A 12322-nucleotide genomic window follows, 5' to 3' on the forward strand; every position below is an offset into this window, starting at 1 on the left:
GATTACCATCCGAGTTGCCGGCGGGGAAGTGGTTCAAATAGCCTTGGCTATCACTTCCTTTTGTCAGGCCATGATGGTCAAGCGGATTAAGGCGCCCTATAGTTACCAGTTGCGTTGCTCCTGGGAGTATGGGTTCGAGTCACTTCTGGGGTGTGAGTTTTCAGTCGCATATTGTCATGGGGACCATTCAGGCTTGTTCGAATTTGTGTTCCTCACGTGTGCCCCAAAGAATGAGGTGATTTGGTGAAATGCTATGCCCAAGATTACCATCCGAGTTTCCGGCGGGGAAGTGGTTCAAATAGCCTTGGCTATCACTTCCTTTTGTCCGGCCGTGATTGTCAAGCGGATTAAGGCGCCCTATAGTAACCAGTTGCGTTGCTCCTGGGAGTATGGATTCGAGTCACTTCTGGGGTGTGAGTTTTCAGTCGCATATAGTCCTGGGGACCATTCAGGCTTGTTCGCATTTGTGTTCCTCACGTTTGTACCAAAGAATGAGGTGATTTGGTGAAATGCTATGCCCAAGATTACCATCCGAGTTGCCGGCGGGGAAGTGGTTCAAATAGCCTTGGCTATCACTTCCTTTTGTTCGGCCGTGATGGTCAAGCGGATTAAGGCGCCCCATAGTTACCAGTTGCGTTGTTCCTCGGAGTATGGGTTCGAGTCACTTCTGGGGTGTGAGTTTTAAGTCGCATATAGTCCTGGGGACCATTCAGGCTTGTTCGCATTTGTGTTCCTCACGTGTGCCCCAAAGAATGAGGTGATTTGGTGAAATGCTATGCCCAAGATTACCATCCGAGTTGCCGGCGGGGAAGTGGTTCAAATAGCCTTGGCTATCACTTCCTTTTGTCCGGCCATGATGGTCAAGCGGATTAAGGCGCCCTATAGTTACCAGTTGCGTTGCTCCTGGGAGTATGGGTTCGAGTCACTTCTGGGGTGTGAGTTTTCAGTCGCATATAGTCCTGGGAACCATTCAGGCTTGTTCGCATTTCTGTTCCTCACGTGTGCCCCAAAGAATGAGATGATTTGGTGAAATGCTATGCCCAAGATTACCATCCGAGTTGCCGGCGGGGAAGTGGTCCAAATAGCCTTGGCTATCACTTCCTTTTGTCCGCCCGTGATGGTCAAGCGGATTAAGGCGCCCTATAGTTACCAGTTGCGTTGCTCCTGGGAGTATGGGTTCGAGTCACTTCTGGGGTGTGAGTTTTCAGTCGCATATAGTCCTGGGGACCATTCAGGCTTGTTCGCATTTGTGTTCCTCACGTGTGCCCCAAAGAATGAGGTGATTTGGTGAAATGCTATGCCCAAGATTACCATCCGAGTTGCCGGCGGGGAAGTGGTTCAAATAGCCTTGGCTATCACTTCCTTTAGTCCGGCCGTGATGGTGAAGCGGATTAAGGCGCCCTATAGTTACCAGTTGCGTTGCTCCTGGGAGTATGGGTTCGAGTCACTTCTGGGGTGTGAGTTTTCAGTCGCATATAGTCCTGGGGACCATTCAGGCTTGTTCGCATTTGTGTTCCTCACGTGTGCCCCAAAGAATGAGGTGATTTGGTGAAATGCTATGCCCAAGATTACCATCCGAGTTGCCGGCGGGGAAGTGGTTCAAATAGCCTTGGCTATCACTTCCTTTTGTCCGGCCGTGATGGTCAAGCGGATTAAGGCGCCCTATAGTTACCAGTTGCGTTGCTCCTGGGAGTATGGGTTCGAGTCACTTCTGGGGTGTGAGTTTTCAGTCGCATATAGTCCTGGGGACCATTCAGGCTTGTTCGCATTTGTGTTCCTCACGTGTGCCCCAAAGAATGAGGTGATTTGGTGAAATGCTATGCCCAAGATTACCATCCGAGTTGCCGGCGGGGAAGTGGTTCAAATAGCCTTGGATATCACTTCCTTTTGTCCGGCCGTGATGGTCAAGCGGATTAAGGCGCCCTATAGTTACCAGTTGCGTTGCTCCTGGGAGTATGGGTTCGAGTCACTTCTGGGGTGTGAGTTTTCAGTCGCATATAGTCCTGGGAACCATTCAGGCTTGTTCGCATTTGTGTTCCTCACGTGTGCCCCAAAGAATGAGGTGATTTGGTGAAATGCTATGCCCAAGATTACCATCCGAGTTGCCGGCGGGGAAGTGGTTTAAATAGCCTTGGCTATCACTTCATTTTGTCCGGCCGTGATGGTCAAGCGGATTAAGGCGCCCTATAGTTACCAGTTGCGTTGCTCCTGGGAGTATGGGTTCGAGTCACTTCTGGGGTGTGAGTTTTCAGTCGCATATAGTCCTGGGGACCATTCAGGCTTGTTCGCATTTGTGTTCCTCACGTGTGTCCCAAAGAATGAGGTGATTTGGTGAAATGCTATGCCCAAGATTACCATCCGAGTTGCCGGCGGGGAAGTGGTTCAAATAGCCTTGGCTATCACTTCCTTTTGTCCGGCCGTGATGGTCAAGCGGATTAAGGCGCCCTATAGTTACCAGTTGCGTTGCTCCTGGGAGTATGGGTTCGAGTCACTTCTGGGGTGTGAGTTTTCAGTCGCATATAGTCCTGGGAACCATTCAGGCTTGTTCGCATTTGTGTTCCTCACGTGTGCCCCAAAGAATGAGGTGATTTGGTGAAATGCTATGCCCAAGATTACCATCCGAGTTGCCGGCGGGTAAGTGGTTCAAATAGCCTTGGCTATCACTTCCTTTTGTCCGGCCGTGATGGTCAAGCGGATTAAGGCGCCCTTTAGTTACCAGTTGCGTTGCTCCTGGGAGTATGGGTTCGAGTCACTTCTGGGGTGTGAGTTTTCAGTCGCATATAGTCCTGGGGACCATTCAGGCTTGTTCGCATTTGTGTTCCTCACGTGTGCCCCAAAGAATGAGGTGATTTGGTGAAATGCTATGCCCAAGATTACCATCCGAGTTGCCGGCGGGGAAGTGATTCAAATAGCCTTGGCTATCACTTCCTTTTGTCCGGCCGTGATGGTCAAGCGGATTAAGGCGCCCTATAGTTACCAGTTGTGTTGCTCCTGGGAGTATGGGTTCGAGTCACTTCTGGGGTGTGAGTTTTCAGTCGCATATAGTCCTGGGGACCATTCAGGCTTGTTCGCATTTGTGTTCCTCACGTGTGCCCCAAAGAATGAGGTGATTTGGTGAAATGCTATGCCCAAGATTACCATCCGAGTTGCCGGCGGGTAAGTGGTTCAAATAGCCTTGGCTATCACTTCCTTTTGTCCGGCCGTGATGGTCAAGCGGATTAAGGCGCCCTATAGTTACCAGTTGCGTTGCTCCTGGGAGTATGGGTTCGAGTCACTTCTGGGGTGTGAGTTTTCAGTCGCATATAGTCCTGGGAACCATTCAGGCTTGTTCGCATTTCTGTTCCTCACGTGTGCCCCAAAGAATGAGATGATTTGGTGAAATGCTATGCCCAAGATTACCATCCGAGTTGCCGGCGGGGAAGTGGTCCAAATAGCCTTGGCTATCACTTCCTTTTGTCCGCCCGTGATGGTCAAGCGGATTAAGGCGCCCTATAGTTACCAGTTGCGTTGCTCCTGGGAGTATGGGTTCGAGTCACTTCTGGGGTGTGAGTTTTCAGTCGCATATAGTCCTGGGGACCATTCAGGCTTGTTCGCATTTGTGTTCCTCACGTGTGCCCCAAAGAATGAGGTGATTTGGTGAAATGCTATGCCCAAGATTACCATCCGAGTTGCCGACGGGGAAGTGGTTCAAATAGCCTTGGCTATCACTTCCTTTAGTCCGGCCGTGATGGTGAAGCGGATTAAGGCGCCCTATAGTTACCAGTTGCGTTGCTCCTGGGAGTATGGGTTCGAGTCACTTCTGGGGTGTGAGTTTTCAGTCGCATATAGTCCTGGGGACCATTCAGGCTTGTTCGCATTTGTGTTCCTCACGTGTGCCCCAAAGAATGAGGTGATTTGGTGAAATGCTATGCCCAAGATTACCATCCGAGTTGCCGGCGGGGAAGTGGTTCAAATAGCCTTGGCTATCACTTCCTTTTGTCCGGCCGTGATGGTCAAGCGGATTAAGGCGCCCTATAGTTACCAGTTGCGTTGCTCCTGGGAGTATGGGTTCGAGTCACTTCTGGGGTGTGAGTTTTCAGTCGCATATAGTCCTGGGGACCATTCAGGCTTGTTCGCATTTGTGTTCCTCACGTGTGTCCCAAAGAATGAGGTGATTTGGTGAAATGCTATGCCCAAGATTACCATCCGAGTTGCCGGCGGGGAAGTGGTTCAAATAGCCTTGGCTATCACTTCCTTTTGTCCGGCCGTGATGGTCAAGCGGATTAAGGCGCCCTATAGTTACCAGTTGCGTTGCTCCTGGGAGTATGGGTTCGAGTCACTTCTGGGGTGTGAGTTTTCAGTCGCATATAGTCCTGGGAACCATTCAGGCTTGTTCGCATTTGTGTTCCTCACGTGTGCCCCAAAGAATGAGGTGATTTGGTGAAATGCTATGCCCAAGATTACCATCCGAGTTGCCGGCGGGTAAGTGGTTCAAATAGCCTTGGCTATCACTTCCTTTTGTCCGGCCGTGATGGTCAAGCGGATTAAGGCGCCCTATAGTTACCAGTTGCGTTGCTCCTGGGAGTATGGGTTCGAGTCACTTCTGGGGTGTGAGTTTTCAGTCGCATATAGTCCTGGGGACCATTCAGGCTTGTTCGCATTTGTGTTCCTCACGTGTGCCCCAAAGAATGAGGTGATTTGGTGAAATGCTATGCCCAAGATTACCATCCGAGTTGCCGGCGGGGAAGTGATTCAAATAGCCTTGGCTATCACTTCCTTTTGTCCGGCCGTGATGGTCAAGCGGATTAAGGCGCCCTATAGTTACCAGTTGTGTTGCTCCTGGGAGTATGGGTTCGAGTCACTTCTGGGGTGTGAGTTTTCAGTCGCATATAGTCCTGGGGACCATTCAGGCTTGTTCGCATTTGTGTTCCTCACGTGTGCCCCAAAGAATGAGGTGATTTGGTGAAATGCTATGCCCAAGATTACCATCCGAGTTGACGGCGGGGAAGTGGTTCAAATAGCCTTGGCTATCGCTTCCTTTTGTCCGGCCGTGATGGTCAAGCGGATTAAGGCGCCCTATAGTTACCAGTTGCGTTGCTCCTGGGAGTATGGGTTCGAGTCACTTCTGGGGTGTGAGTTTTCAGTCGCATATAGTCCTGGGGACCATTCAGGCTTGTTCGCATTTGTGTTCCTCACGTGTGCCCCAAAGAATGAGGTGATTTGGTGAAATGCTATGCCCAAGATTACCATCCGAGTTGCCGGCGGGGAAGTGGTTCAAATAGCCTTGGCTATCGCTTCCTTTTGTCCGGCCGTGATGGTCAAGCGGATTAAGGCGCCCTATAGTTACCAGTTGCGTTGCTCCTGGGAGTATGGGTTCGAGTCACTTCTGGGGTGTGAGTTTTCAGTCGCATATAGTCCTGGGAACCATTCAGGCTTGTTCGCATTTGTGTTCCTCACGTGTGCCCCAAAGAATGAGGTGATTTGGTGAAATGCTATGCCCAAGATTACCATCCGAGTTGCCGGCGGGGAAGTGGTCCAAATAGCCTTGGCTATCACTTCCTTTTGTCCGCCCGTGATTGTCAAGCGGATTAAGGCGCCCTATAGTTACCAGTTGCGTTGCTCCTGGGAGTATGGGTTCGAGTCACTTCTGGGGTGTGAGTTTTCAGTCGCATATAGTCCTGGGGACCATTCAGGCTTGTTCGCATTTGTGTTCCTCACGTGTGCCCCAAAGAATGAGGTGATTTGGTGAAATGCTATGCCCAAGATTACCATCCGAGTTGCCGGCGGGGAAGTGGTTCAAATAGCCTTGGCTATCACTTCCTTTTGTCCGGCCGTGATGGTGAAGCGGATTAAGGCGCCCTATAGTTACCAGTTGCGTTGCTCCTGGGAGTATGGGTTCGAGTCACTTCTGGGGTGTGAGTTTTCAGTCGCATATAGTCCTGGGGACCATTCAGGCTTGTTCGCATTTGTGTTCCTCACGTGTGCCCCAAAGAATGAGGTGATTTGGTGAAATGCTATGCCCAAGATTACCATCCGAGTTGCCGGCGGGGAAGTGGTTCAAATAGCCTTGGCTATCACTTCCTTTTGTCCGGCCGTGATGGTCAAGCGGATTAAGGCGCCCCATAGTTACCAGTTGCGTTTTTCCTCGGAGTATGGGTTCGAGTCACTTCTGGGGTGTGAGTTTTCAGTCGCATATAGTCCTGGGGACCATTCAGGCTTGTTCGCATTTGTGTTCCTCACGTGTGCCCCAAAGAATGAGGTGATTTGGTGAAATGCTATGCCCAAGATTACCATCCGAGTTGCCGGCGGGGAAGTGGTTCAAATAGCCTTGGCTATCACTTCCTTTTGTCCGGCCGTGATGGTCAAGCGGATTAAGGCGCCCTATAGTTACCAGTTGCGTTGCTCCTGGGAGTATGGGTTCGAGTCACTTCTGGGGTGTGAGTTTTCAGTCGCATATAGTCCTGGGAACCATTCAGGCTTGTTCGCATTTGTGTTCCTCACGTGTGCCCCAAAGAATGAGGTGATTTGGTGAAATGCTATGCCCAAGATTACCATCCGAGTTGCCGGCGGGGAAGTGGTCCAAATAGCCTTGGCTATCACTTCCTTTTGTCCGCCCGTGATGGTCAAGCGGATTAAGGCGCCCTATAGTTACCAGTTGCGTTGCTCCTGGGAGTATGGGTTCGAGTCACTACTGGGGTGTGAGTTTTCAGTCGCATATAGTCCTGGGGACCATTCAGGCTTGTTCGCATTTGTGTTCCTCACGTGTGCCCCAAAGAATGAGGTGATTTGGTGAAATGCTATGCCCAAGATTACCATCCGAGTTGCCGGCGGGGAAGTGGTTCAAATAGCCTTGGCTATCACTTCCTTTTGTCCGGCCGTGATGGTCAAGCGGATTAAGGCGCCCTATAGTTACCAGTTGCGTTGCTCCTGGGAGTATGGGTTCGAGTCACTTCTGGGGTGTGAGTTTTCAGTCGCATATAGTCCTGGGGACCATTCAGGCTTGTTCGCATTTGTGTTCCTCACGTGTGCCCCAAAGAATGAGGTGATTTGGTGAAATGCTATGCCCAAGATTACCATCCGAGTTGCCGGCGGGGAAGTGGTTTAAATAGCCTTGGCTATCACTTCCTTTTGTCCGGCCGTGATGGTCAAGCGGATTAAGGCGCCCTATAGTTACCAGTTGCGTTGCTCCTGGGAGTATGGGTTCGAGTCACTTCTGGGGTGTGAGTTTTCAGTCGCATATAGTCCTGGGGACCATTCAGGCTTGTTCGCATTTGTGTTCCTCACGTGTGTCCCAAAGAATGAGGTGATTTGGTGAAATGCTATGCCCAAGATTACCATCCGAGTTGCCGGCGGGGAAGTGGTTCAAATAGCCTTGGCTATCACTTCCTTTTGTCCGGCCGTGATGGTCAAGCGGATTAAGGCGCCCTATAGTTACCAGTTGCGTTGCTCCTGGGAGTATGGGTTCGAGTCACTTCTGGGGTGTGAGTTTTCAGTCGCATATAGTCCTGGGGACCATTCAGGCTTGTTCGCATTTGTGTTCCTCACGTGTGCCCCAAAGAATGAGGTGATTTGGTGAAATGCTATGCCCAAGATTACCATCCGAGTTGCCGGCGGGTAAGTGGTTCAAATAGCCTTGGCTATCGCTTCCTTTTGTCCGGCCGTGATGGTCAAGCGGATTAAGGCGCCCTATAGTTACCAGTTGCGTTGCTCCTGGGAGTATAGGTTCGAGTCACTTCTGGGGTGTGAGTTTTCAGTCGCATATAGTCCTGGGGACCATTCAGGCTTGTTCGCATTTGTGTTCCTCACGTGTGCCCCAAAGAATGAGGTGATTTGGTGAAATGCTATGCCCAAGATTACCATCCGAGTTGCCGGCGGGGAAGTGGTTCAAATAGCCTTGGCTATCACTTCCTTTTGTCCGGCCGTGATGGTCAAGCGGATTAAGGCGCCCTATAGTTACCAGTTGTGTTGCTCCTGGGAGTATGGGTTCGAGTCACTTCTGGGGTGTGAGTTTTCAGTCGCATATAGTCCTGGGGACCATTCAGGCTTGTTCGCATTTGTGTTCCTCACGTGTGCCCCAAAGAATGAGGTGATTTGGTGAAATGCTATGCCCAAGATTACCATCCGAGTTGCCGGCGGGGAAGTGGTTCAAATAGCCTTGGCTATCGCTTCCTTTTGTCCGGCCGTGATGGTCAAGCGGATTAAGGCGCCCTATAGTTACCAGTTGCGTTGCTCCTGGGAGTATGGGTTCGAGTCACTTCTGGGGTGTGAGTTTTCAGTCGCATATAGTCCTGGGAACCATTCAGGCTTGTTCGCATTTGTGTTCCTCACGTGTGCCCCAAAGAATGAGATGATTTGGTGAAATGCTATGCCCAAGATTACCATCCGAGTTGCCGGCGGGGAAGTGGTCCAAATAGCCTTGGCTATCACTTCCTTTTGTCCGCCCGTGATTGTCAAGCGGATTAAGGCGCCCTATAGTTACCAGTTGCGTTGCTCCTGGGAGTATGGGTTCGAGTCACTTCTGGGGTGTGAGTTTTCAGTCGCATATAGTCCTGGGGACCATTCAGGCTTGTTCGCATTTGTGTTCCTCACGTGTGCCCCAAAGAATGAGGTGATTTGGTGAAATGCTATGCCCAAGATTACCATCCGAGTTGCCGGCGGGGAAGTGGTTCAAATAGCCTTGGCTATCACTTCCTTTTGTCCGGCCGTGATGGTGAAGCGGATTAAGGCGCCCTATAGTTACCAGTTGCGTTGCTCCTGGGAGTATGGGTTCGAGTCACTTCTGGGGTGTGAGTTTTCAGTCGCATATAGTCCTGGGGACCATTCAGGCTTGTTCGCATTTGTGTTCCTCACGTGTGCCCCAAAGAATGAGGTGATTTGGTGAAATGCTATGCCCAAGATTACCATCCGAGTTGCCGGCGGGGAAGTGGTTCAAATAGCCTTGGCTATCACTTCCTTTTGTCCGGCCGTGATGGTCAAGCGGATTAAGGCGCCCTATAGTTACCAGTTGCGTTGCTCCTGGGAGTATGGGTTCGAGTCACTTCTGGGGTGTGAGTTTTCAGTCGCATATAGTCCTGGGGACCATTCAGGCTTGTTCGCATTTGTGTTCCTCACGTGTGCCCCAAAGAATGAGGTGATTTGGTGAAATGCTATGCCCAAGATTACCATCCGAGTTGCCGGCGGGGAAGTGGTTCAAATAGCCTTGGATATCACTTCCTTTTGTCCGGCCGTGATGGTCAAGCGGATTAAGGCGCCCTATAGTTACCAGTTGCGTTGCTCCTGGGAGTATGAGTTCGAGTCACTTCTGGGGTGTGAGTTTTCAGTCGCATATAGTCCTGGGAACCATTCAGGCTTGTTCGCATTTGTGTTCCTCACGTGTGCCCCAAAGAATGAGGTGATTTGGTGAAATGCTATGCCCAAGATTACCATCCGAGTTGCCGGCAGGGAAGTGGTTTAAATAGCCTTGGCTATCACTTCCTTTTGTCCGGCCGTGATGGTCAAGCGGATTAAGGCGCCCTATAGTTACCAGTTGCGTTGCTCCTGGGAGTATGGGTTCGAGTCACTTCTGGGGTGTGAGTTTTCAGTCGCATATAGTCCTGGGGACCATTCAGGCTTGTTCGCATTTGTGTTCCTCACGTGTGTCCCAAAGAATGAGGTGATTTGGTGAAATGCTATGCCCAAGATTACCATCCGAGTTGCCGGCGGGGAAGTGGTTCAAATAGCCTTGGCTATCACTTCCTTTTGTCCGGCCGTGATGGTCAAGCGGATTAAGGCGCCCTATAGTTACCAGTTGCGTTGCTCCTGGGAGTATGGGTTCGAGTCACTTCTGGGGTGTGAGTTTTCAGTCGCATATAGTCCTGGGAACCATTCAGGCTTGTTCGCATTTGTGTTCCTCACGTGTGCCCCAAAGAATGAGGTGATTTGGTGAAATGCTATGCCCAAGATTACCATCCGAGTTGCCGGCGGGTAAGTGGTTCAAATAGCCTTGGCTATCACTTCCTTTTGTCCGGCCGTGATGGTCAAGCGGATTAAGGCGCCCTATAGTTACCAGTTGCGTTGCTCCTGGGAGTATGGGTTCGAGTCACTTCTGGGGTGTAAGTTTTCAGTCGCATATAGTCCTGGGGACCATTCAGGCTTGTTCGTATTTGTGTTCCTCACGTGTGCCCCAAAGAATGAGGTGATTTGGTGAAATGCTATGCCCAAGATTACCATCCGAGTTGCCGGCGGGGAAGTGGTTCAAATAGCCTTGGCTATCACTTCCTTTTGTCCAGCCGTGATGGTCAAGCGGATTAAGGCGCCCTATAGTTACCAGTTGTGTTGCTCCTGGGAGTATGGGTTCGAGTCACTTCTGGGGTGTGAGTTTTCAGTCGCATATAGTCCTGGGGACCATTCAGGCTTGTTCGCATTTGTGTTCCTCACGTGTGCCCCAAAGAATGAGGTGATTTGGTGAAATGCTATGCCCAAGATTACCATCCGAGTTGCCGGCGGGGAAGTGGTTCAAATAGCCTTGGCTATCGCTTCCTTTTGTCCGGCCGTGATGGTCAAGCGGATTAAGGCGCCCTATAGTTACCAGTTGCGTTGCTCCTGGGAGTATGGGTTCGAGTCACTTCTGGGGTGTGAGTTTTCAGTCGCATATAGTCCTGGGAACCATTCAGGCTTGTTCGCATTTGTGTTCCTCACGTGTGCCCCAAAGAATGAGGTGATTTGGTGAAATGCTATGCCCAAGATTACCATCCGAGTTGCCGGCGGGGAAGTGGTTCAAATAGCCTTATCTATCACTTCCTTTTGTCCGGCCGTGATGGTCAAGCGGATTAAGGCGCCCTATAGTTACCAGTTGCGTTGCTCCTGGGAGTATGGGTTCGAGTCACTTCTGGGGTGTGAGTTTTCAGTCGCATATAGTCCGGGGGACCATTCAGGCTTGTTCGCATTTGTGTTCCTCACGTGTGCCCCAAAGAATGAGGTGATTTGGTGAAATGCTATGCCCAAGATTACCATCCGAGTTGCCGGCGGGGAAGTGGTTCAAATAGCCTTGGCTATCACTTCCTTTTGTCCGGCCGTGATGGTCAAGCGGATTAAGGCGCCCTATAGTTACCAGTTGCGTTGCTCCTGGGAGTATGGGTTCGAGTCACTTCTGGGGTGTGAGTTTTCAGTCGCATATAGTCCTGGGGACCATTCAGGCTTGTTCGCATTTGTGTTCCTCACGTGTGCCCCAAAGAATGAGGTGATTTGGTGAAATGCTATGCCCAAGATTACCATCCGAGTTGCCGGCGGGGAAGTGGTTTAAATAGCCTTGGCTATCACTTCCTTTTGTCCGGCCGTGATGGTCAAGCGGATTAAGGCGCCCTATAGTTACCAGTTGCGTTGCTCCTGGGAGTATGGGTTCGAGTCACTTCTGGGGTGTGAGTTTTCAGTCGCATATAGTCCTGGGGACCATTCAGGCTTGTTCGCATTTGTGTTCCTCACGTGTGTCCCAAAGAATGAGGTGATTTGGTGAAATGCTATGCCCAAGATTACCATCTGAGTTGCCGGCGGGGAAGTGGTTCAAATAGCCTTGGCTATCACTTCCTTTTGTCCGGCCGTGATGGTCAAGCGGATTAAGGCGCCCTATAGTTACCAGTTGCGTTGCTCCTGGGAGTATGGGTTCGAGTCACTTCTGGGGTGTGAGTTTTCAGTCGCATATAGTCCTGGGAACCATTCAGGCTTGTTCGCATTTGTGTTCCTCACGTGTGCCCCAAAGAATGAGGTGATTTGGTGAAATGCTATGCCCAAGATTACCATCCGAGTTGCCGGCGGGTAAGTGGTTCAAATAGCCTTGGCTATCACTTCCTTTTGTCCGGCCGTGATGGTCAAGCGGATTAAGGCGCCCTATAGTTACCAGTTGCGTTGCTCCTGGGAGTATGGGTTCGAGTCACTTCTGGGGTGTGAGTTTTCAGTCGCATATAGTCCTGGGGACCATTCAGGCTTGTTCGCATTTGTGTTCCTCACGTGTGCCCCAAAGAATGAGGTGATTTGGTGAAATGCTATGCCCAAGATTACCATCCGAGTTGCCGGCGGGGAAGTGGTTCAAATAGCCTTGGCTATCACTTCCTTTTGTCCGGCCGTGATGGTCAAGCGGATTAAGGCGCCCTATAGTTACCAGTTGTGTTGCTCCTGGGAGTATGGGTTCGAGTCACTTCTGGGGTGTGAGTTTTCAGTCGCATATAGTCCTGGGGACCATTCAGGCTTGTTCGCATTTGTGTTCCTCACGTATGCCCCAAAGAATGAGGTGATTTGGTGAAATGCTATGCCCAAGATTACCATCCGAGTTGCCGGCGGGGAAGTGGTTCAAATAGCCTTGGCTATCGCT

The sequence above is a fragment of the Procambarus clarkii genome, chromosome 3 (assembly GCF_040958095.1).
Source record: "Procambarus clarkii isolate CNS0578487 chromosome 3, FALCON_Pclarkii_2.0, whole genome shotgun sequence".
Classification (NCBI taxonomy): domain Eukaryota; kingdom Metazoa; phylum Arthropoda; class Malacostraca; order Decapoda; family Cambaridae; genus Procambarus; species Procambarus clarkii.